At 40.5% G+C, this 27,299-nt stretch overlaps 1 protein-coding gene across 3 annotated transcripts in view; it reads left to right on the top strand.

The window, feature by feature from the left end:
* NFKB1 (nuclear factor kappa B subunit 1) overlaps positions 1 to 27,299 on the top strand; it is a 291,304-nt gene that overhangs the window by 179,169 nt on the left and 84,836 nt on the right. The window contains exon 1 of one of the 3 annotated variants that reach the window (XM_070757965.1): positions 10,517 to 10,962. The exons of 1 other annotated variant lie outside the window; for it this stretch is intronic. The gene's annotated coding sequence lies outside the window, so the exon portion shown is untranslated. Of the gene's footprint in view, positions 1 to 10,516; positions 10,963 to 27,299 lie in introns of those variants that run through there. One more of the 3 variants, XM_070757967.1, reaches the window with a different exon arrangement.

The raw sequence follows: 27,299 nt of genomic DNA, 5'->3' as shown, positions 1-27,299 counted from the left end.
AAGGAAAGAGGGAAAGAAAGAAGGAAGGAAGGGAGAGAAAGAGGGAGAGGGAGAGAGAGAGAGAATTAGAGCGAAAGGGGGGAAGAGAGATATTTTTTTTGTCCAAACGTTTTTTAGCCCCCCTCCCACCGCTCAATGTTCCCCAGGATTTTGTAAATGTGAATAATGTGCCACGACTCAAAAAAGGTTGGGAAGCACTGATATAGAGAAAGGCAGAGAAATTTTGGATAAGGTTTCCTCCCCCCCCCCCGCCCCCAACAAGATAGTTATGATGAGATTTTGAATGCTTCAATCTTTATACTGCGGAACAAATAGGAAAGTTTCCAAAATAGTACGAACCTGACATTGTTAGATCAAGCTGGCATCTAGAGTGGGTGGCGGCAGAGATTCTTATCAGAGCTGCAGATGTAAATATCATTTATGTTTCTTGTTTCATCCCTCTGCTCCTCACCGCAGCTTCCGGGGTTATCCTCCCCTGCTTGGTCGTTCTGTTTCAACTAGCATGGTTTAAAAAAACCACACGTTTCCTTTAAAACACTGAAAACTGTCGTTTCTTTGCTCGTGTATGAAAACTTTCTTCCTCAGCTGGCGGGGTTCTTCCTCTGTCAGAACCAGAAAGTGAAGAAGCCCAGAATGAATCACCACAACTGAATTGTGTGACTTGACTGGATGGCTCAGGAAAGAATCCTTTGGACACCAAGGCTTCACAAGGTGGATGTGAATAGCAAGAGCACTTAGACTTACAGCATATACCACTTTACAGTGCTTCATAGCCCTCTCTATTTGGACAGGGAGTCACTGCTCACAGTCACTCATGCCCTCATCGCCTCGAGGTTTGATTACTGCAAAGCTCTCTACATGGGGCTACTTTTGAAAAGTGTTTGGAAACTTCAGATCGTGCCGAACGCAGCCGCGAGAGCCATCATGGGGCTTCCAAGATTCGCCCATGTTTCTTCAACACTCCGTGGCTTGCATTGGCTGCCAATCAGTTTCCGGTCACAATTCAAAGTGTTGGTCATGACCTTTAAAGCCCTACATGGCATTGGACCAGATTCCCTCCGGAACCGCCTGCTACCATACGAATCCCAGCGACCGATAAGGTCCCGCAGAGTTGGCCTTCTCCGGGTCCCGTCGACCAAACAATGTCGTTTGGCGGGCCCCAGGGAAAGCGGCCCTGGCCCTCCAGAACCAACTCCCCCCGGAGATTAGAATAGCCCCCACCCTCCGTCTTTCGTAAACTACTCAAGACTCACTTATGCCGCCAGGCATGGGGGAGTTGAGATATTCCTTCCCCCTAGGCCATTACAAGTTATGCATGGTATGTTTGTGTGTATGTTTGGTTTTTATAAATAAGGGTTTTTAGCTGTTTTATTATTGGATTGTCACATGCTGTTTTTATCATTGTTGTTAGCCGCCCCGAGTCTACGGCATACAAATCCAATAAATAATAATAATAATAATAATTATTATTATTATTATTATTATTAAACAGTTTAAAGAGTCAGAATGTTGCCCCCAACAATTTAAGTCCTCATTTTATCCACCTTGGAAGGATGGAAGTTAACCTTGAACAGGTGATACTGCAACAACTAGGTTTAAATCTACACTTTCCTACCAGTAGTTGGAAATGAGGAAAGTTTCTGCCTTAAATCCTGGAAAGATGCTAAACAGCTGGTTTTTAATTTTTTAATTTATTTATTTGACAAACATGTACAAGAAAGTAGTTTGTATAAACATAACATAAGTGAAAAGTAATGATAAAAGAGGACAATAGGACAGGGACGGTAGGCACAAAGTACAATGATACCTCTACCTACGAACGCCTCTACTTACGAACTTTTCTAGATAAGAACCGGGTGTTCAAGATTTTTTTTTGCCTCTTCTCAAGAACCATTTTCCACTTACAAACCTGAGCCTCCAAAACTATAACCAGAAAAGGTAGGAAGAAGCCTCCATGGGGCCTCTCTAGGAATCTCCTGGGAGGAAACAAGACTGGAAAAGGCGGGGAGAAGCCTCCATGGGGCATCTCTAGGAATCTCCTGGAACAGGGCCAGAAAAGGCGGGGAGAAGCCTCTGTGGGGCATCTCTAGGAATCGCCTGGGAATAAACAGGGCCTCCACCCTCCCTATGGTTTCCCCAATCCCACCCATTATTTGCTTTTACATTGATTCCTATGGGAAAAATTGCTTTTTCTTACAAACCTTTCTACTTAAGAACCTGGTCACAGAACAAATTAAGTTCGTAAGTAGAGGTACCACTGTATTTCTGGAAGCTGATAAAGATGTGCAAGCGAGATCTGTATTTCACTAAATATAAGGCAATTTCTTACATTTTTAATATTAATTAACCAAAATAGAATAGAAGAGGAGCAAAATAACCCTTAAAATATAAATTGGTTTCCAAGAATGCAGGGGGGTGAAGGGTTTCCACAAATTTAACCCCTACCAAATATTTACATTTTGGATGTACGTATTACTACATTTTAAAACCATAAAACACACATGTAAAATTTCTTAAAACTGGAAACTACTGACAAAGTAGGAGGCTCCAATCCTTTATTCCAATTTTTGTAAATGATCAGTCTTCGCTTTAGTAAAACACATTAAATATTAGTTTGAACTGATGGTTTATCCTTTAAAAAGTGTTTGTCTAATTCGTAAATGTTATAATAAGCCATATGGCCTACAATCAATATATAACAACTGGTTTTTCTGCATATATTCCCATTCAATACATAATTTATACATATAATTTATTCTTAACTTCCTCTCCAAACATTTAAAGTATCGTTTATAGTGAGAAGGCGAGCTCACCACCTTCTGTGGTGAACTGTTCCACCGGTTTATCACCCTTACCGTTAGAAAGTTTTTTCTGATATCTCATCTAAATCTACTCCCTTGCAGTTTCATTCCATTGTTTCTAGTCCTTCCATGTGCTAATGAGAACAATGCTGATCCCTCTGCTCTGTGACAGCCCTTCAGATATTTGTAGACAGCTATAAAGTCTCCTCTCAGTCTTCTCCTTTGCAGACTCAACATCCCTAGGTCCTTTAACTGTTCCTCATAGGACATGGTTTCCAGACCACTCACCATCCTTGTAACTCAACAGGGGAATACACTCCAAGACCAGGGAAGTCTTAATACCACTCTACTACGCCCTGGTCCGACCACACCTGGAGTACTGTATTCAGTTCTGGTCACCACACTTCAAAAGAGACATTGAAACTCTGGAGAAGGTGCAAAAAAGAGCAACCAAGATGATTAAGGGATTAGAAACCAAGACCTACGAAGAGAGACTGAGGGAACTGGGCATGGATAGCCTAGAGAAGACTGAACTGCCATTTGAATGGTGTACTATAGGGTTCCTGCTTGGGCAGGGGGGGGTCGAACTCGATGGCCGTCATGGTCCCTTTCAACTCTAACAATAAATAAATAAATAAACTCTCCTTTGAACCTGCTCTAGTTTATCAATGTCCTTTTTAAATTGGGCCCCCCAGAACTGAACACAGTATTCCAAGTGTGGTCGTACCAAAGTACTGTAGAGAGGAATAATTACTTCACGTGAGTGAGATTCTATGCTCCTCTTGATGAATCCCAGGATTGTGTTTGCCTTTTTTGCAACTGGGTCATTCCGTGTGAAGTGGACCACCTTACCATCTCAGATTTTGATGAAATTTGGCACATACTCCCACAGGATCAAACAGGGCACCAAAGATAGCCAAAATTTGGCAAAAACCCGTTAAGTACCAACTTTGAATTCTTATATTTTTTCAACAATTTGAAGGAAAGTGCTGCAAATTGGAAGTCCTCATTGCAGCTGTGTACTTAGTACACCTGCGAAAAATTATCCTGAAATGCCAAGTAGTTTTGAAACCACAGCAGCCTGAAGATTGCTGTAAATTCATTTTCCAGGATTTTTTTTGCAAAGTTTGAGCCTGAACCATGGAAAAGGTAAGAGGACTATGGGCATGGGGTTTTGCCAGTTTATAAAACTAATAGAAAAAGTATTGGCTAATGAATTAATATTCTACACAGCCCTCCTACTTAGTGTAATACACTAGGAATTCTTGCCATAAGTCTATTTGGAGTTACTTTTTTCATATTTTTAGATTATATTTTTACTTTAACTCAAGAATATAGTACAGTATTCCCTCGCTTTTCGCGGGGGATGCGTTCCGAGACCGCCCGCGAAAGTTGAATTTCCGCGAAGTAGAGATGCGGAAGTAAATACACTATTTTTGGCTATGAACAGTATCACACGCCTTCCCTTAACACTTTAAACCCCTAAATTGCAATTTTCCATTCCCTTAGCAACCATTCAGATTATTACTCAACATGTTTATTAATTAAAGTTTATTAAAAAATATATTTATTAAAGGCAGATGAAAGTTTGGCGATGACATATGATGTCATCGGGTGGGAAAAACCGTGGTATAGGGGAAAAACCCGCAAAGTATTTTTTAATTAATATTTTTGAAAAACCGTGGTACTGTATAGACTTTCCGCGAAGTTCGAACCCGCGAAAATCGAGGGAACACTGTATATCTAGTTTGCTAAATAACTATTGACAAATAGAGGTTTCCTTTAAATTTCCTAGTGCTACAACAATTTTGTTTAAACTCCAATACAAAAAAATTAATCTATAGCCCCCCCCCCAAAACCCCAATCTATGTTAGTAATTTAATATATAATCTTTAAAGATTGGGTTGCGCCTCAACCCGTTGCTCCAATGTTTCCACAATGTTTTACAACTGTTCTTCATCATTGAAGAAAGAACACATAGAGTTTTCTTTCCATCTCCTGTACTTTATTATTCTCCAGGATGTCCCGCTTAGCTTTTATATCAGCAAGGAAATCTGTAATAAGCTGATTCAGTTTAATCTGTGATCTACCAATAAATCCAGGTCCTTCTCACCTGTGCTGCTGCTCAAGGATGTACTATGAAAGATTAAGAAACCATAATTTGCAAAAGGGGTCAAGGTAGGATTTAGAATCTGATCTTTGGGGAAATAGGGCATTGGCTAGAAGGAGAATTGCCTCCGGGACCGCCTTCTGCCGCACGAATCCCAGCAACCAGTCAGGTCCCACAGAGTTGGCCTTCTCCGGGTCCCATCAACTAAACAATGTCGTTTGGCGGGGCCCAGGGGAAGAGCCTTCTCTGTGGCGGCCCCGACCCTTTGGAACCAACTCCCCCCAGATATCAGAGTTGCCCCCACCCTCCTAGCCTTTCGTAAGCTCCTTAAAACCCACCTCTGTCGTCAGGCATGGGGGGATTGACATGTTCCTTCCCCCTAGGCTTATAAAATTTATGCATGGTACGCTAGTGTGTATGATTGGTTTTAATTTGTAGTGTTTTTTAAAGTAATTTAAATATTGGATTTGTCTTACATTGTATTGCTATTGCTGTGAGCCGCCCCGAGTCTGTGGAGAGGGGCGGCATACAAATCTGATTAAACTTGAAACTTCTACAAAATCAGAATAAATTCTACCCAAGATTTGCAGCTTTTTATAAGAGATTTTCGAGTAGTGCTTGGAGTGCTACAGAGCGTCAGTACTATAGGCAAAGCATGTACTTCACCCTTAAGTTACACAATCTACTTCATTTCCTTAAAGGAAGGAAAACTGGCGCTGGAATCGTGTTTGGGAAACAGAGATACAATTGCCTCAGATGAAACAGGAGGGAGGAGAGATTCAGATTATAGATTTCATTCTTAAGTGCGTAGATGGGGTTCATCCTCTAATTTGACTTCTCTAATCTTTCATTCCTTATTATTACATTCCTAACACTAGAAAATGATTAACACTTTACAAGGTCAATGCAATCTAATGATAGTAATAAAAATGATCATGTCAGTGCAGAAGATTTTTCCTCCCTGTTCTTAAGTTTACATTATATATATTTCTTTTGTTTAAAAAAAAACTGCTGTGCTTTGGGAAAATAAGATTTGTGTTGAAAGAATACAGCCGAATGCTTTGGACTTCAATTCCTATTAACATGCTGATTTGAAATAATAGACTACAGTATTTATCCCAATACAGTAGTACCTCTAGATACGAGTTTAATTCGTTCCAGAAGGGAGCTTGTATGTCGAACAACTCGTATCTGGAACAAATGGCTTTAGACTTTGTTTTTCTCCTCCGAGATAACCAGAAGCAAGGATTCTTGCGCCACCTAGTGGACGCTCGGCTTGTATCCCGAATTTGAGCTCGGGTCTGGAACAGAAATTTCTCTCCCCTCGTGGCTCGTAACTTGGACTACTCGCATGTGGAGCAGCTCGTATCTAGAGGTACTACTGTATTATGTAGGGACCATTGTAGTCAAGGTTTTTAACTAATGAAGTTGAAAGTGCCTGATGCCGATATGCTTTCATTTTTAAAAAATATGCTTTGATTGTATGTTTAAATCCATATTTTAGGTGTTATTGTTTTAATTTGTTGGTAGTACATGATTCATTGGTGGTATGGAAATTCCATAAATAAATTCATAAGCAATTAAGAAAGAAAAAAACCACAAAAGAATCAGAACACCAAATACAAGCTGAATAAACAAGACCTTATAGTCGACCCTCACTCCGTAAAAGATCTTGAAATAGTCATATCAAATGACCTATGTGCCAAAACCTACTGCAACAACATCGCCAAAAAGGCTTCAAGAGTTGTTATCCTAATCCTACGTAGCTTCTGCTCTGGTAATCTCACACTACTAACCAGAGCATACAAAACTTTCATCAGACCAATCCTTGAATACAGCTCATCTGTTTGGAACCCACATCGCATTTCGGACATAAACACTTTAGAAAATGTCCAGAAATACTTTACTATAAGAGCCCTCCACTTCTCCATTCGCAACAGAATACCCTACGCAACTAGACTTACAATCCTAGGTTTAGAAAGCTTAAAACTACGTCGTCTTAAACACAAACTAAGCATAGCCCACGAAATCATCTGCTACAATGTCCTTCCTGTCAGCGACTACTTCAGCTTCAACTACAACAACACACGAGCACACAACAGATTCAAATTTAAAGTAAACCGCTGCTGCCTGGACGGGGGAGAATGCAGTGGGGTACCAAAAATTGAACTCCACCCCAGAGCATCCAGTTTGCGTGAAAGTTGTTGAAAGAAAATGCACGCCCACAGTGTGGTAGTAAAAAAATTGGTAGCCCTTCACTGCATAACAGTATGTAGCCAGCTTTCCTAAGTATCTGTGGAGATTCTCAGTCACTCATGACATGGTTGTCCCAATGTGCTCCCCCATCCTTCAAACAAAAAGTGGACTGCTCCTTACTTGAGAAGAAAAAAACCCACCATCAGAACAGTGGTGGGATGCTTGGCTGCATAGCTAGAGGTATAACAAGCAGGAAGAGGGAGATTATGATCCCGCTATATAGAATGCTGGTGAGACCACATTTGGAATACTGTGTTCAGTTCTGGAGACCTCACCTACAAAAAGATATTGACAAAATTGAACGGGTCCAAAGATGGGCTACAAGAATGGAGGAAGGTCTTAAGCATAAAACGTATCAGGAAAGACTTAGTGAACTCAATCTGTATAGTCTGGAGGTCAAAAGGAAAAGGGGGGGACATGATCAAAACATTTAAATATGTTGAAGGGCTAAATAAGGCCCAGGAGGGAAGTGTTTTTAATAGGAAAGTGAACACAAGAACAAGGGGGCACAATCTGAAGTTAGTTGGGGGAAAGATCAAAAGCAACATGAGAAAATATTATTTTACTGAAAGAGTAGTAGATCCTTGGAACAAACTTCCAGCAGACGTGGTAGATAAATCCACAGTAACTGAATTTAACCATGCCTGGGATAAACATATATCCATCCTAAGGTAAAATACAGAAAATAGTATAAGGGCAGACTAGATGGACCATGAGGTCTTTTTCTGCCGTCAGTCTTCTATGTTTCTATGTTTCAAAACATTTTTCTACAGGTTCTGTGGGCGTGGCTTGGTGGGCCTGGCAGGGGAAGGTTACTGCAAAATCCCCATTCCTCCTGATCAGCTGGGACTTGGGAGGCAGAGAATAGATGGAGGTGGGGCTAGTGAGTGGTGGTATTTGCCAGTTCTCCAAACTACTCAACATTTCCACTACCAGTTCTCAGAACGAGTCAGAACTTGCTGAAATCCACTTTTGCACCAGAACTGATGGAGTTTCTTGGATGAGAAGCAAAACATTTTCTTCTTCTTCTTCCCCAAGGGGTGAAAAAAACAGTCCAGTGACCTTTTGAAGGGGAAAAAAATCCTTTGAGTCAACTTTCCTAAAGCATCAAACGTCATCTCTTATGGCTGGACTTTAAAACAGTCCAACATATACCAAAGGTCCCTGCTGGAGAGCCTCTGATATCAAAAAATATTAAAACATAATATTTCTTTTCTTATTTTTTAAAAATTTTTTATTGGTTTATCAAAATATAGAACACAGAGAGAAATTTTAAAAAGTGAAGGAAAACTAGAGATAGGGAGAGAGGAAAGGAAGACAATATGATATAAAGAAGGAAAGGGAAAAAGAAAGGCACCGACCTCCGACTCTCTTTAGCACATTAGAAAATAACATTACAACTGCAATTTTTAATTTTACACAACAGTATGTACAAGCCATTGCTGTAAAAATAAACCTATCTAATTAGAAACTGAAGTCCACAAGTCCTAGAGTTGAAGTCCGCAAGTTAAAGTTATCAAGGTTGGAGACTCGATTATTTATTTTGATTATTATATGATTATATGATGATTCTATTAGAAACTGAAGTCCACAAGTCCTAGAGTTGAATTCCGCAAGTCCTAGAGTTGAAGTCCACAAATCCTAGAGTTGAAGTCCAGAAGTCCTAGAGTTGAAGTCCGCAAGTCCTAGAGTTGAAGTCCGCAAGTCCTAGAGTTGATGTCCACAAGTTGTAAGAGTTGAAGTCCGCAAGTCCTAGAGTTGAAGTCCACAAGTCCTAGAGTTGAAGTCCACAAGTCCTAGAGTTGATGTCCGCAAGTCCAAGAGTTGAAGTCCGCAAGTCCTAGAGTTGAAGTCCGCAAGTCCTAGAGTTGATGTCCGCAAGTCCAAGAGTTGAAGTCCGCAAGTCCTAGAGTTGAAGTCCGCAAGTCCTAGAGTTGAAGTCCGCAAGTCCTAGAGTTGAAGTCCGCAAGTCCTAGAGTTGAAGTCCGCAATCCTATAGTTGAAGTCCGCAAGTCCTATAGTTGAAGTCCGCAAGTCCTAGAGTTGAAATCCGCAAGTCCTAGAGTTGAAGTCCGCAAGTCCTAGAGTTGAAGTCCGCAAGTCCTAGAGTTGAAGTCCGCAGGTCCTAGAGTTGAAGTCCACAAGTCCTAGAGTTGATGTCCGCAAGTCCAAGAGTTGAAGTCCGCAAGTCCTAGAGTTGAAGTCCGCAAGTCCTAGAGTTGAAGTCCGCAAGTCCTAGAGTTGAAGTCCGCAAGTCCTAGAGTTGAAGTCCGCAAGTCCTAGAGTTGAAGTCCGCAAGTCCTAGAGTTGAAGTCCGCAAGTCCTAGAGTTGAAGTCCGCAAGTCCTAGAGTTGAAGTCCGCAAGTCCTAGAGTTGAAGTCCGCAAGTCCTAGAGTTGAAATCCGCAAGTCCTAGAGTTGAAGTCCGCAAGTCCTAGAGTTGAAGTCCGCAAGTTAAAGTTATCAAGCTTGGGGACTCGATTATTTATATTTATTATTATACGATGATTCTATTAGAAAGTCCTAGAGTTGAAGTCCACAAGTCCTAAGTTGAAGTCCACAAGTAAAAGTTATCAAGGCTGTGGACTTGATTATTTATATTGATTATTATATTATTATACAATGATTCTCTTAGAAATTGAAGTCCACAAGTCCTAGAGTTGAAGTCCGCAAGTTAAAGTTATCAAGGCTGGGTACTCGATTATTTATATTGATTATTATATTATTATATTATGATTCTATTAGACAATGATGTCCATAAGTCCTAGAATTGAGGTCCAAAAGTCCCAGAGTTGAGGTCCGCAAGTTAAAGTTATCAAGGTTGGGGACTCAATTATTTATATTATATTATTATATTATTATACGATTATTCTATTAGAAATTGAAGTCCACAAGTCCTAGAGTTGAAGTCCGCAAGTTAAAGTTATCAAGATTGGGGACTCGATAATAATTATATTATTATACGATGATTCTATTAGAAATTGAAGTCCACAAGCCCTAGAATTGAAGTCCACAAGTCTTAAACGCTGTCAAGCTTGGGGGGGGGGGGGCTGGTTATTCAGCTACCTCACCGCCACTACGAAAGTCTCTCAGAGGCCACTGGCGCCACGTCCCTCAGATGCAGGAAGGCGCTTGGGAGCCACGGCGTGACACCTTATTGGCTTCCGTGTAATAAACCTGCGCGAGGGCCCCGGGCGTGTTACTTTCACCCCGCCGCGGCCGCCGCCCTTGCTCCGCTCCCAGCCCTCCCCGGGGGGCGTCTGTTGGTTTGTTTAGGTTTTTTTCTTCTTTCGGATCATTTCCATTTTGCTTTCAAACGTCACTGGGAATTTCCAGCGAGGAAGCGAAGAGGGAGGCGAGAGCGCCGGCAGAAGAAGTGGGCGGGCGAGGACGGGAGCAGGAGGGCGCGAGGGCGCACGGGCTCGCGCGCCTGAGGGAGCGCGCGCCCGCCCGCCCGCGCCCGGCTGCCTTCCCTCTTGCGTGGGTGGCTAGGCGGGCCCGCGAAGCTTCCCTCGCGGGACCCGGACGGGGCGACGACGGATCGCGGGGTTTTCTTTTTCCCTCCTTCGCTCACTGTCCTTCGGGCCGAGCCTTTGGGCAGCTGCGTCCTTCGGGCGCCACCGGCGATATCCAAACAGCCTCTTTTTTTTATTATTTTGCGCTGACATGGCGCTCTTTTGAACCGGGACGCGTCCGCGCACGGGTGTCGCCCGCCTTCCCGCCGCGGTGTGGTCTCCTCCTCCGGGGTCCTCCTCTTCTTCCTCCTTCGCTTGGACGAAAAGCTCCAGGTGGAAAGGTGAGTCCCGTCCCTCACGGGCCGGGCTTTTTACGCTCGGGGCGAGCGGGGGAAAAACCCCGGGAGGGTGCGCTTTTCGGTGCCGTGCGGAAACGTTGCGAAGTCGGGAAAGAAACTTTATTTTCCCCCACACACGGTAGAGAGCGCGTCGGTTTATTATGTTATAGCAAGCGAGGCTGCTCTTGCCTTTTTATATACAGTATATGTATGTACAGTATGTATCTATCTATGAATATATGTATGTATCTATATTTATATTATATTATATATTTATAGGTTGTATCTTATATACAGATAGATAGATAGATAGATAGATAGATAGATAGATAGATACATACATACATACATACATACATACATACATACATACATACATACATACATAACATAGAAACATAGAAGTCTGACTGCAGAAAAAGACCCCATGGTCCATCTAGTCTGCCCTTATACTATTTTCTGTATTTTATCTTAGGATGGATATATGTTTATCCCAGGCATGTTTAAATTCAGTTACTGTGGATTTATCTACCACGTCTGCTGGAAGTTTGTTCCAAGGATCTACTACTCTTTCAGTAAAATAATATTTCCTCATGTTGCTTTTGATCTTTCCCCCATACATACATACATACATACATACATAGATGTGATATATATATATATATATATATATATATATAAGATACAACCTGTAAATATATAATATAAATATAGATACATAATACATTCATAGATAGACACATACTGTACATACATACATTACACACACACACACACACACACACACATGATATATATACATATGTGTGTGTTTGTGTATTGTGTGTGTGTGATGTATGTAGGTATCTATCTATGAATATATGTATGTATTTATATTTATATTATATATTTATAGGTTGTATTATATATACACATGCACACACATACTATATACACAAATATATTGCTCAAAAAAAATAAAGGGAACACTCAAATAACACATCCCAGATCTGATTGAATGAAATATTCACATTGAATATTTCATTTGCACAACTATTCCATATGCACAACAGCATGTGAAATCGACTGTCAGTCGGTGTTGCTTCCTAAGTGGATAGTTTGATTTCACACAAGTTTGATTTACTTGGAGTTATATTGTGTTGTTTAACTGTTCCCTTACACACACAAACACAATCACCAGATTTTGGGTGGCCCAAGCTTCCCTGACAGCCGCTCATTGGTTCTTAGGCTTGACAAAGGGGCTGGGATGGAGAGAGACCTGATGCCAGTCTATATAATCCAGGGATCCCCAAACTTGGCAACTTGAAGACTTGTGGACTTCAACTCCCACAAGTCCCAGAATTCTGGCTGGAGAATTCTGGGAGTTGAAGTCCACAAGTCTTAAAGTTGCCAAGTTTGAAGACCTTTGATATATATCATCCATAGGGGTCAAATACACCAAGAGCTTCCCAAGCAGCTCTCTGCCTTTGTATTTGACCCTTATGGATTATTTAGCAATTGGGTTTTGGGTTTGGGAGGGATTTCGGTCAGAATTAAGTCTTTAAAAAGTGGGGATGGTTTTAGAGCTGGTGCCTTCCTTTAGGGGTAGAGGATCTGAGCTTGACTTCTAGAGAGGCCATCTAACATTTGTGGTATGAAAATCTGTATTTTGTCACATTGCTGTGTGTGTGGTGTGGTGTGGTGTTTGCATGAGATCAACAGAACTTTCTACTTCCTCATTCCTCCGTAAAAGACCAAGACACTATTCCTCGTTTGCAGAAACTTTTCTGGAGCACATGGTCTTAGGCAATGATGCATCTAAGTTAATGAAAAGTGTGCAACTTTTTTTCATTTGCCACAGATTCTTCTAGAGGGGTGGCAAAGACCCAATATGCAGCTAGTAAATCTCTCTCCCCCCACCCACCCACCCCATAACTTCCTCTCTATTTCAGGAACAGTCTCAGTCTACACATGGCAGCCTCAATACATTTGCAACTGCTCAAGACGTAAAAAGTTTTTGCTGGGGAAAGGTGGTAGCAGTCTTTGATAGGGATCTTGTGGAAATGTGATCCACTTTCTTGTCCTTGCGTTTATTTTATTTATTTCATTTTATTTATTTATTTTGTCCAATATACAATGAGTGTTTTAGTGGGTATAAATCTATATACACATAGTAAAATACAGGATGAAGGTTATATTTATTTTATTTATTTATTTCATTATTTATTCTTTGTCCAATATACAATACATATGGAAGAGAATAGACATTAAGTAATATATATAAAGATAGAAAGTAAAAAAGAAGAGAAGTAGATGGGAGGGAGAGAATAGATAGATAGATAGATAGATAGATAGATAGATAGATAGATAGATAGATAGATAGATAGATAGATAGATAAGGAGAGAATATGTATGATATATAAGATAAAGGAGAGACAATTGGACAGGGGACGAAAGGCACACCAGTGCACTTATGTACGCCCCTTACTGGCCTCTTAGGAACCTGGAGAGGTCAATCGTGGAGAGTCTAAGGGAGAAATGTTGGGGGTTGGGAGTTGACACTATTGAGTCCGGTAATGAGTTCCACGCTTCGACAACTCGATTGTTAAAGTCATATTTTTACAGTCAAGTTTGGAGCGGTTAATATTAAGTTTGAATCTGTTGAGTGCTCTTGTGTTGTTATAGAGGAGATACTCATAGTAAAATATATCTAAGAAACAATAGAAAAAAAGATATAGTAATAGAACATATCAATGAAAGAATAGAAGAAGAGATACAGGAATAGAAGAAAGGTATAGGAGATATAGGAGAGCAATAGGACAGGGGACGGAAGGCATTCTAGTACACTAGTACTCACCCCTTACTGACCTCTTAGGAATCTGGATAGGTCAACTGTGGATAATCCAAGGGTAAAGTGTTGGGGGTTTGGGGATGACACTATGGAGTCTGGTAATGAGTTCCACGCTTCGACAACTCGGTTACTGAAATCATATTTTTTACAGTCAAGTTTGGAGCAGTTAATATTAAGTTTAAATCTGTGCTCTTGCGTTGCTCAGAAAAAGGCCATTCTGGCAAAACCAGTGAAAGTATTTGTACTTCAGATGGCATCTTCACTGATACTGAAAGTAGTCTTTTAGCTGCTGGAATAAATAAAGACTAGTTTCTCTTGCAATGATGTAAAGTTCACTCGCTCTTCAGTGCCAAGATTTTATCGAACTGATTTATTAGACTGATATTCTCTGAGTAGTGACTTAATATTGTGCGTAAGAGTATTTCTTCCAAGTTTTCTCTGAGACAGAGATAGATTAGCCTGAGAAAGTGACTGGTCCGTAATCATTCAATAGAGTTTCATGGCTGAGGAACATTTCAACCCGAATCTTCTTGTAATTTCTTTCTTTCTTTCTTTCTTTCTTTCTTTTCTTCCTTCCTTCCTTCCTTCCTTCTTTCTTTCTTTCTTGACCGACCGACCGGCTGATTGATTGATTGATTAGATTTGTATGCCGCCCCTCTCCGTAGACTCGGGGCAGCTAACAACAGTAATAAAAACAGCATATAACAATCCAATATTAAAACAGTTAAAAACCCTTATTATAAAACCAAACATACAGACAGACATACCATGCATAAAATTGTAAAGGTCTAGGAGGAAGGAGTATCTCAGTTCCCCCATGCCTGGCGGCAGAGGTGGGTTTTAAGCAGCTTACGAAAGGCAAGGAGGGTGGGGGCAATTCTAATCTCTGGGGGGAGTTGGTTCCAGAGGGCCGGGGCCGCCACAGAGAAGGCTCTTCCCCTGGGTCCCGCCAAGCGACATTGTTTAGTTGACGGGACCCAGAGAAGACCCACTCTGTGGGAACTAACTGGTCGCTGGGATTCGTGCGGCAGAAGGCGGTCCCGGAGATAATCTGGTCCAGTGCCATGAAGGGCTTTATAGGTCATAACCAACACTTTGAATTGTGAACGGAAACTGATCGGCAATCAGTGCAGACTGCGGAGTGTTGGTGCAACATGGGCATATTTGGGGAAGCCCATGATTGCTCTCGCAGCTGCATTCTGCATGATCTGAAGTTTCCGAACACTTTTTAAAGGTAGCCCCATGTAGAGGGCATTACAGTAGTCAAGCCTCAAGGTGATGAGGGCATGAGTGACTGTGAGCAATGCTTTTAATGCATTTAAAATGCATTTAACCCAACATCTAATCATGTTTGATGCTGATCGTCTTATATCAAGCAGTTTGCAAAAATGCAATTAGGAGATGAATATTCTTTTCAACCTCACTGTTATTTTTTTTCTCAGATGAATGTAATGTTTATCGTTGTTAATATGACTTCCTCTAAGTATGAGGGCTAGAACTGTTATTGCATTGTTCTGCCAAAAGAGATCTGATTCTTTAAAAGGCCCTCAAAGAAAGGAAAAACGAAAATCAATATATGAACAGAGTATAAAAATGACCAGAAATAAGGGAAATAAATCCAGTATGTTTTTCAACTCTGAGTTCTGCTTTGGAAACTTTTAATATTTCGAACATGAGCAGAATATGTCTACTTAAATGAAGGACGGGAAATCAATGTAAAAAGTCAGACATTTGAATTTAGGTTTATATTAATTTCTAATACTGGTAAAAAATAATTATTATCACAGCATAAATAGGACATTTCCTATAGAAATACATTATATATTGGACCAGAGTACCTCCGGCACCGCCTGCTACTGCATGAATCCCAGCGACCGATAAGGTCCCTCAGAGTTGGCCTTCTCCAGGTCCCGTCGATTAAACAATGTCATCTGGCGGGCCCCAGGGGAAGAGCCTTCTCTGTGGCGGCCCCGGCCCTCTGGAATCAACTCCCCCCGGAGATTAGAACTGCCCCCCCCTCCTTGTCTTTCGTAAATTGCTCAAGACCCACCCATACCGCCAGGCATGGGTGAGTTGAGACACCTTTTCCCCAGGCTCTTTATATTTTATGTTTGGTATGTATGTGTTGTTTGGTTTTAAATATGATAGGGTTTATATACTTCTTTTTAATATTAGATTTGTTCACTATAATATTGTTTTTTATCATTGTTGTGAGCCGCCCCGAGTCTTCAGAGAGGGGCGGCATACAAATCTAATAAATTATTATTATTATTATTATTATTATTAGTAGTAGTAGTAGTAGTAGTAGTAGTAAGCTATTGTTGTTTCTTGATACGTAACTTAGATTCTTTTGGCTGTGTTGGTTGGATAATATCACTGCAATTCCAGCCTGCAGTTTGATGATGATTATGCGCCAATTCATAGTGACCATAGTGATAGATTTACTCCATGATGATCTGTTCCCAGCCTAATCTTCAACTCTTCCAACCATGTACCAGATTAAGATTTCCTTAGTAAGTACCAATTCCAAAAATACTCATTACAGTAGTGGTTTTGCCTACATTTTCAGTTTTATGCAATTTTTGAATTTCCCATTTTTTGTCACTTCTGTGTTCAAGTGTATTGTTTTTAAATTAAAAATGCCTCTCATCTAAAATGTATATGAAGCTTTGGTTGATTTTTTTGGTTGATTCTTCACTAAGAAATAAGTTCCTTTCTCTAAAAGTCTGTTGGAAATGATGATGAAAGAAATAAGAGTCTGCCTTTGTATTGAATCAACCCTGAATTTTATCTATTTCAAAACTGTTGCTAAATTTTCTAGTCTAATGCCACTAGAATTCTCTTTGTTTCAAAACTGATACTGGTGTGTCTGCTATCCTTTGATTGGATGTATGATTTTTTTTTTTAATTTATTTTATCAGATTTCAATGCTATCCTTCTCTTTGGACTCAGGGCAGATATATCCATAATTATCGTTGGTAACCTCAATTGCTCTGCATATGTTAAAATTAGATGGATGGATGGGTAGGTAGGTAGATAGATAGATTATATGTGTGTGTGTGTGTGTGTGTGTGTATATATATATATATATAGATATGTGTGAATGATGAGGCAGCAGCCATCTCGATCACCGGAACATAGAAACTTTAATAAAACCAAATGATGCTGCCTCATCATTCACACACATACCTGGAACTCGCATTTTTAGGACTATTCTTGATATAGATATGTATATATATATATGGAATTATTATATGAAAATTTCCAAGATTACTATAACTAAAGAGACAAAACTAATATTTGCTTTTCTTTTGTTATCTTTGCAGCAGTCATTGATTGCAATGCATGAAAGAAATACAGTAATACCTCGTCTTACGAACTTAATTGGTTCCCGGAGGAGGTTTGTAAGGTGAAAAGTTCGTAAGATGAAACATTGTTTTCCATAGGAAACAATGTAAAATGAATTAATGCGTTCAAGGAAAAAAAACGCAAAAAAACCCCACCACCCGGCTGTCACCTTTTGAAACAGCCGGATGCTTCTCATCGTTCTCCCAATGCCGAACCCGGAAGTTCGGCAAAAGTTCGGGTTCGGGTGGCCGCCGAGAAGCCCTGCCGCCTGGCTGTCACCTTTTGAAACAGCCGGGGGGCTTCTCGGCGTCCTCCCGAACCCGAACGCCGAACCCGAACTTTTGTCGAACTTTCGGGCTCAGCGTTCGGGTTCAGGAGGACGCTGAGAAGCCCCGCCGTCCGGCTGTTAGCTTTTTAAAAGAGCCACGGAGCTGCTGGGGCCGGTTGGGAGGCTGGAAAGGAGGTGGGGAATCCCAATAGGGAATTCCATGGGCGGAGCTTTGACATCACAAAGACGTACTTCCTGGCCGGCCGAAGAACTGTCCAGCTTTCTTGTCAGAGCTTATTATGATAGTGGAAAATAATGTGTTTACCCTTGGGAAGGTTCTTTTTAAACAGAAAGTCATCATAAAGTTTAAAATAATATTCTGACCTACTAAAACTTATAATGGAAATGCTTGTCTTAATAAAAATTAAATTTGACATTTATAATATCAGGTTTTTGCCAATCCCAGTTTCTGGGACAACCTTAAGAGAATGAAAAACAAATGTAAGGAATAATTGCTATTTAATTCATTAAAAAAACACAACACCATGCATTGTCTGTATTCTTATTCTTTATTGGGTTATCAGGCAGTTGATTGGATTGGATTGGATTTGTATGCCGCCCCTCTCCGTAGACTCGGGGCGGCTAACAACAGTAGTATACAGCATATGACAATCCAATATAAACAGTTAAAAACCCCTACTGTAAAACCAAACATACATACAGACATACCATGCATAAAATTGTAAAGGCCTAGGGGGAAAGAGTACCTCAATTCCCCCATGCCTGGCGGCAGAGGTGGGTTTTAAGAAGCTTACGGAAGGCAAGGAGGGTGGGAGCAATTCTAATCTCTGGAGGGAGATGATTCAGAGGGAGGGTCGGGGCCGCCACAGAGAAGGCTCTTCCCCTGGGCCCCGCCAAGCGACATTGTTTAGTTGACGGGACCCGGAGAAGACCCACTCTGTGGGACCTAACTGCTCGCTGGGATTCGTGCAGCAGAAGGCGGTCCCTGAGATATTGGTTGCATTGATAACCCAATAAATATACAAAGACTAACATAGTTTTTGATTTACAACCGTATTTGAGCCTGGGAATTATGATCATAAGTAGTGAGGGCCAAACACCGAATCACAACATGACTGACCCTATTTTTCAAACTTTTTTGTGTCAATCATTGAGCAAATGCAGTGGTTGTTAAGCAAACATAGCAGTTCTTAAGTAAATTTAGCAGTTGTTAAGCAAAACCATTGTTCACTACGGATCAAGTTTTGCTAGAGGTTTTTCAGAAGTAAACTCTGATTTCCCCCCCCAAAACTGTTGTGAATTATAGTAACATGAACTGTGAGGAGTAGTCAAAGTTGCCGAACACCCAAAATGTGGTCACCTGACCATCAGGGGGCAGCATTGGAACTTGGAAACCAGGTCATAAGTGGCTTTTGGGGATCTGTTGTAATTTCAAGCAGTCACTAAGTGACCAGTCGTAAATCGAGGACTATTTGTTTAAGCGTGGCATTAATTCATTGCATTGTATTGAGAAAGAAATAAAATACGTAGTGTGCACGACATCAACTAATACCATGTTAGAAGAGACCATAGCCAAACTACGTGACATTGGTAGCCAAATAATATTGTTGCCAAAAGACACTAGTTACCACTTCCAGTGTTTTAATCAACCTTCAAAGATTGTCTTATTGCATTATTACTATTTCCTTCCTCTTCCTAAGAAAAAATACAGAACTGGGAGGCGGGGAATCCATTTTGCTTTATACAATTTCTTCATTTGATGCTAATCAAGATTTGTTTGTGAAATTTGGGGTGGTTTATTTTATTTATTTATGTATTTATTTATTTATGTATTTATGTATGTGCCTGTGTTTGTTTGTTTGTTTCTGTGTTTGTTTGTTTCTTTGTTTCTCTCTTTGTTTGTTTGTTTGTTTGTTTGTTTGTTTGTTTCTTTGTTTCTTTCTGTGTTTGTTTGTTTGTTTGTTGGTTGGTTGATTGATTGATTGATTGATTGATTGGATTTGTATTCCGCCCCTCTCCGGAGACTCGGAGCGGCTAACAGCAACAATAAAAACAATGTACAATAGTAATCTGATGTTAAAAACGATTAAAAACCCATTAATATAAAAACCAAACATACATACATACATACATACATACATACGATGCATAGAATTGTAAAGCCCTAGGGGGAAGAGGATCTCAATTCCCCCATGCCTGACAGCAGAGGTGGGTTTTAAGTAGCTTACGAAAGGCAAGGAGGTGGGGGCAATTCTAATCTTTGGGGGGAGTTGGTTCCAGAGGGCCGGGGCCGCCACAGAGAAGGCTCTTCCCCTGGGTCCCGCCAAGCGACATTGTTTAGTTGACGGGACCTGGAGAAGATCCACTCTGTGGGACCTAACTGGTTGCTGGGATTCGTGCAGCAGAAGGCGGTCCCTGAGATAATCTGGTCCGGTGCCATGAAGGGCTTTATAGGTCATAACCAACACTTTGAATTGTGACCGGAAACTGATCGGCAACCAATTTTGATTTCTACATGAATTTAAAATAGGTGACTGAAATTCTGCAACTACTGCAGTATTTTGGAAGCTTTGCAAAAGGGTAGAATAGAAGGAGGATTAATACAGTTCTGAAGAATGAATAGTTGATTAAGAAATCAAGAGATCAGCTACTTAGATATCTGATACTATTGAGTAATTTCATCTTTAAATGACATATCTTCTTGTTGGGGTTCGATAAATGAAAATAAAATTCCTGTTTGCATTCATATTTACAACTCTTCACTTTTTTTTATGCCTGCGTATTGAAATTTCATTTCAAATTGAAGTAATTAAGTACTGACCATGTTATAAATACTGTGCATTTTATTCTTATCTTGGTTGAAAGGCATAAACATTTATATGTTTACTCCACTGTGTTTGACAGTTAGCCACAAATAGTTTACATGTATTAAAAAGCAATTTGTAATAAAACTAAAAGGTTTGTGTACAGTATGTTGAACTTGGCAAGCAGGTTTATTTGAGAGTCAAATAAATAGATAGACATGTTATTAGTACTCTTAGGTTTTAATCAGTAATTAGCTTTAGTCGATTATGTGGTTACAAATTAAGGGAGATAAATCAAAGAATATATGTATTTATTATTAGTATATTAATTTTGAGTGGATTGTAAGAAGGAACACAAAATAATATTGTATATTGAAATTATATATTCTTCCTTTCAAAACAATTATAATTTGGTGCTGTTTTACCTATTCATTGATGGACTGATCAACTATATTTTTCAGAAAACTAAGTTTTTTAAAAAGTTGTAAACTTGTATATATTTGGAAATATTGTATTTAAACTGATGATAATTATTTTAAATAGATGTGTAACGGAGGTCAGATGGTATTTTTTTAATGCTAAATGAGTGTATTTGTTTTTCAAATTATTTCATCCATTCTTGAACATTATGCTATTTTAATAATGTAGTACTTCAGTAGACTTTTTAGGATAGAAACATAGAAGATTGACGGCAGAAAAAGACCTCATGGTCCATCTAGTCTGGACCATCATGGTCCATACTATTTCCTGTATTTTATCTTAGGATGGATATATGTTTATCCCAGGCATGTTTAAATTCAGTTACTGTGGATTTACCAACCATGTCTGCTGGAAGTTTGTTCCAAGCATCTATTACTCTTTCAGTAAAATAATATTCTCTCACATTGCTGTTGATCTTTCCCCCAGCTAACCTCAGATTGTGTCCCCTTGCTCTTGTGTTCACTTTCCTATTAAAAACACCTTATTTAACCCTTTAACATATTTAAATGTTTCGATCATGCCCCCACTTTCCGTTCTGTCCTCCAGACTATACAGATTGAGTCCATTATGTCTTTCCTGATAAGGATGTGATTATAAAAGATTCTTCTAACTGTTCTGTCTGGGTCCCTCCAGCAAACACCAACCCAAAAAGAGAAGCAGACACACTGGTAAAAATCAAAGGCAGTTTATAGAATTCAAAGCAAACACAGGTAACAGAAAATGTCCTTACACACAGGAACATGCTGGAACTTCAAAGATGTTTCACGAAGGCCATGAAGTAAAACAGGATTCTTGCTGTCAAAAACAACGCTGGAGATAACAAACAAATGCCTCCCCCAAGTCTTCCAGTCTTCTAGGCCACAAGCCAAGATCAGAGACGCCGAGAAGCGAAGCAGGGTCACAGAACTTTCAAGTTGATAACGCTCCACATGGCTTCAAGGGCTTGCCTGCCTTTTAAACCCTGCTGAGGAGAACCACACCCAAACCCAGCTGTTGCCAATTCAGTGATGCCAATACCTTTCTAATTGGTCCCATCTCTGAGCTGCACGTCTCTGTCTCATGTCAATTATAGCCTGTGCTTCCTCATCCAATGAGGCCAGGCTACTGGCTGGGGAGAGCGCCCCCCCCCCGGGGCTCTCAGGCTGCTCCCCCTCATCCTCTCCCTGACGTTCCTCTCCCCCGTCTGTCTGGTCCTCCCCCTCCTGTTCACTGTCCTCCTCCTCCGGGCCTGGATCCAGCAGAGACGCAGCCGGTCCCTGAGCAGCCTCGGGCTGAATCACAACACTAACCAAACTTAAACCATTTATTTAAATTAATTGTTTTGGATCGCATTTGACCCATTCCAACAAAATTTCTGTTAGAAAAATTGCAACTGGAAAATGCAATCATAGCATACCAATTCAAAATGTGTATACTATAAGAATGATGAAAAACACCGCTTCTCCAGAAAAGTAAATTCTCCCTATTTCTCAATCTTATGGTGAAAGGAACTGGAAAGCTGGCTTGGCTGGTTTCTCTAGAAAAGAGGTAAAAAGAGGAAAAATCTTTTGAATCATAAGATTTTCTGAAGAACTGGGACTCTTGGCAGGACATTTAAAGACCCTACAAACCTACACTGTGGATTTCTAACTAGCTGGGAGTCTGTGCTGAAAAGAAATTCAATTAATATTTAACACCAAAAGGGTTTTACCACCAATTATGAGACCACTTCCATTCTGATTCTCTACAAATGAAAAAAAAAACAGGCAAGCAAAGTTTAAAAATATGATTGTAAATCATCATTGTTCATTGTTTTTCTTACTTTGTTTTTTTATTATGGTATTCTGATTTTTAATTTTATGATGGATTATACAATCCTGGATTTCTTCAATGATTTTTTTAAAAATATAATTGCATTATTATTATTATTATTATTATTATTATTATTATTATTAGATTTGTATGCCGCCCCTCTCCGCAGACTCGGGGCGGCTCACAGCATTGATAAAACAGTATACAATGGCAAATCTAATATTAAGTCTAAAATAACAATTTTACATTAAAAACCTAAAAAAACCTTATATAAAAACATACACAAAAACATTCCATACATAAAACTACATAGGCAAGGGGAGATGTCTCAGTTCCCCCATACCTGACGGCAGAGGTGGGTTTTAAGAAGTTTATGAAAGGCAAGGAAGGTGGGGGCAGTCCTGATCTCCGTGGGGAGCTGGTTCCAGAGGGTCGGGGCCGCCATAGAGAAGGCTCTTCCCCTGGGTCCCGCCAGCCGACATTGTTTAGTCGACGGGACCCAGAGAAGGCCAACTCTGTGGGACCTAACCGGCCGCTGGGATTCGTGCGGCAGAAGGCGGTCTCACAGATGGAAACTCAAATCCTTACGTATTATGTAGCCCCTGTAGAACAAAAGTTAATTTGATAAAAGATATTGGCTGGTCTTATTTAACTTTTTTATATTTCTGGGAATGATGTGCCATGCTTATTAATTAAGTAATTAATTAACTAATCATAAATTCATTTCCTTTCCAATAGCAAATGTAATATTGCCCCAATAATCACATTTTTCATCACAATTTCTGTATTTTATATGTGCCAACTGAAATTATTTACTACAAAACATATTCAATGTAACTTGATAATATAGTTCTTTAATTTTGCCCTTTCGAAAGATAGAAAATATGAATTTTTTTAAAAAAAAGATATCAATGTGTATTAAATATGTAATCCAGTCACTTCGGTCATATATATAGTGTTTATATATAAAATTCAACATTTTGTAAATTGGTGTCCTGTCCTAGTTTAGAAATTCCTGAACTACAAGTCCCAATAGGAATTTAGGAAATATGGTCAATGATGATTGTTCAGAGCTGTAGTTGAAAGGCCAAAGATTAATTTTTAATTTTTAGCTATTCCATAGAATTTAATGTATACTCCAGTTAGATTTTAATATGGGTCGTAAATGTATTTGTGTGTGTGAGTGGGTGGTTCTGTGTGCGTTCATGCACATATATGTATGGGAAGAGATGTTTGATTTAAGCTTTATGATGACTATGAGTTATTTGGGATGCGGAACAATAGTTTTTGGCCATTAATCAGCTCCCTCCAGAGATTAGGACTGCCCCCACCCTCCTTGCCTTTCGTAAACTCCTCAAAACCCACCTCTGTCGTCAAGCGTGGGGGAACTGAGACATCTCCCCCTGCCTATGTAGTTTTAGTGCATGATATGACTGTACTGTATGTATGTTTTTTATATTGGGGTTCCTTGTTTTTAGATTTTTTAAATGTACAATTGCTATTTTAGATTTTAAATTATTAGATTTGTCAATACATATTGTTTTTTATCACTGTTGTGAGCCGCCCCGAGTCTGCGGAGAGGGGCGGCATACAAATCTAATTAATAATAATAATAATAATAATAATAATAATAATAATAATAATAATAATATGTGTCAGTATATATTTTCCTTCCTCTGCCCATAAAGTGCCTTTTAAGCTACTTTCTCTGATTCATTCTCTTATTGCTTCTCATTCTGCGACAATAACAAAATTAAATAAATAGTTTTTTGTAGAGAATTAGGGAACCATAAATAGGAAGTTTTTTGTTCAGGAGTGTATTAGAATGGTGGCATTGTTCTGTGTCAGTCCTGAAGTTTAAATTATGGCCTCCTTTATTCTGTCTTCGAATTAACAGCCATAGAGCTTGTAATCTTAGTCTACGGAGAGGGGTGGAATACAAATTTAATAAATAATAATAATAATAATAATAATAATAATAATAATAATAATAATTTTCTGATCATGAAGACTTCTGCTACCTGTCCCTTGTTTATAAAGTGGTATTCTTTGGTTTTTCCCATGTTGTCAGCTTCAGTGCAGTACAGTGTTCCCTCGATTTTCGCGGGGAATGCGTTCCGAGACCGCCCGCGACAGTTAAACCCTCTCTATCAGTCGGACCAGACGGTCTATGTGCATACTTCCTAAAAAACCTCTCTTCTGCTATAACAGGACCACTGAGCATAATCTTCGAAAAATCCTTCAGAACCAGCACACTTCCCCAACTATGGTCAAAAGCTATGGTCATCCCCATCTTTAAAAGAGGAGACCCCTCTCTTGTTGATAACTACAGACCAATATCACTATGCTGCATCCCATGTAAAGTCATGGAATCAATTATAAATAAATCAATTACTCTCCACCTAGAAACTAATAACCTGCTCTCCAACAAACAATTTGGATTCAGAAAAAAACTATTTGGATCAAGGAAAATCTATAGATGCAGTTTATATTGACTTCTGCAAAGCCTTTGATTCAGTGGTCCATGACAAACTACAGTGATCCCCCGAGTTTCGCGATCTCGATCATTGCGAAAGGCTATATCGCGATTTTTCCACCCGATGACGTCACTCCCTTCCTTTCTCATCTTTCTTTCTCTCTCTCTTTCTCTATCTTGCTTCTTCCTCTCTCACACTCTCTTCCTCCCTCTCTCATCTCTTTCTTTCCTTCTCTCTCTTTCTCTATCTCTCCCCGTCTTGCTCTCGAGCGGCAAGCGAGCAGGCGGGCGGGCGAACGGGCAAGCGGCAAGCGGCAAGCGAGCGGCCGGGCAAGCGGGTGACGGGCAAGCGGCAAGCGAGCAGGCGGCCGGGCGAACGGGCAAGCGGCAAGCAAGCGGCCGGGCGAGCGGGTGACGGGCAAGCGGCAAGCGATCTTGGGGTTTCCCCTTTGCCTGGGCGGCGGGAAGACCGGGGAAGGTTCCTTCGGCCGCCCAACAGCTGATCTGCTCCGCAGCACGGCAGCAGCGAGGAGCCGAAGATGGGGTTTCCCCGTTGCCTGGGCAACGGGGAAACCCCATCTTCGGCTCCTCGCTGCTGCCGCGCTGCGGAGCAGATCAGCTGTTGGGCAGCTGAAGGAACCTTCCCGGTCTTCCCCGCCGCCCACACGCAAACTCCACCATCTGCGCATGTGCGGCCATGGAAAAAGGGGCGCGCATGCGCAGATGGTGTTTTTACTTCCGCACCACTACATCCCGAAATATCGATTATTGCGAGGGGTCTTGGAACGGAACCCTCGTGATAATCGGGGGATCACTGTACTCCTAAAACTCAAATCCTGTGGCATCTCAGGATCCCTCCACAGATGGATTACAGCATTCCTGTCAAACAGACAACAAGTGGTTAAAATAGGAAGCACCATATCTACCCCTGCCCCTGTTAAAAGCGGTGACCCCAAGGTGGTGTAATGGGACCAACACTCTTCATTCTTTACATCAATGACCTTTGCGATCACATCTCTAACAACTGTGTTCTCTTCGCCAACGATGTAAAACTTTTCAACACCACCAATAACACAGCTATTCTCCAAAAAGACCCAGACTCTGTCTCTGATTGGTCTAACACCTGGAAGCTCCAAATCTCAACCAGCAAATGTTCTGTCCTCCGCATCGGTAAAAAGAATCAGAACTTCAAATATAAACCAAACAAACAAAATCTTGCAGATAACCCTCACTCAGTAAAGGACCTCGGAATACTAATATCAAATGACCTAAGTGCCAAAGCCCAATGCAACAACATCGCCAAAAAGGCTTTAAGTGTTGTCAACCTAATCCTATGCAGCTTTTGCTCCGGCAATCTCACACTACTTTACCAGAGCCTACAAAACTTTCACTAGATCCATCCTTGAATACAGCTCATCTGTTTGGAACCCATACCGCATCTCGGACATTAACACCATCAAAAATGTCCAAAAATACTTCACCAGAAGAGCCCTTCACTCCTCCACTCGAAACAGAATACCCTATGAATCAAGACTCACAATCATGGATCTTGAAACTTTAGAACTATGGCACCTCAAACATGATCTAATTATTGACCACAAGATCATATGCTGCAATGTCCTGCCTAAAGACTACTTTAGCTTCAACCACAACAACACAAGAGCACACAGCAGATTCAAGCTTAATATTAACCGCTCCAAACGTGACTGTAAAAAATACGACTTTAGTAATCCAGTTGTGGAAGCATGGAACTCACTACCAGACTCCGTAGTATCATCCCCTAACCTCAAACACTTTACCCTTAGACTATCTACTGTTGACCTCAACAGGTTCTTAAGAGGTCAGTAAGGGGCGTACATAAGTGCACCAGAGTGCCTACCGTCCTCTGTCCTATAGTCCAGTGATTTTCAACCTTTTTTGAGCCGCGGCACATTTTTTACATTTACAAAATCCTGCGGCACACCACCAACCAAAATGACACAAAATGACACTCTAAGACAGTACATATTATACGTTATCCCCCCTTGTGTGTGTGTGTATACACACTCTTGAATCATTTCCAGAAACAGGTGAGGGCTGGGGGGGTTTTCCTCTCTTATTCTTTGGGTGCTTTTTATCATATGCTTTAAATCAAGAGTCACTTCTCTCTCTCTTTTGTTTCTCTCTCTTTCCTTTCGTTCTCTGCCTCAATCTTTTTCTCATTTCTTTTCTTCCCTTTTTTCTCTCATTTCTCTCTTTCTCCCTTCATCTCCTCTCTATTTCTTGCTTTCTTTCTCTCTGTCACTCACTCACTCTTTATCTCTCTCTTGCTTTCTTTCTCTT

Source organism: Erythrolamprus reginae, chromosome 7, assembly GCF_031021105.1.
Source record: "Erythrolamprus reginae isolate rEryReg1 chromosome 7, rEryReg1.hap1, whole genome shotgun sequence".
Classification (NCBI taxonomy): Eukaryota; Metazoa; Chordata; class Lepidosauria; order Squamata; family Dipsadidae; genus Erythrolamprus; species Erythrolamprus reginae.
The sequence above is the reverse complement of the archived record's forward strand: the minus strand, read 5'-3'. Positions and strand labels throughout refer to the sequence as shown.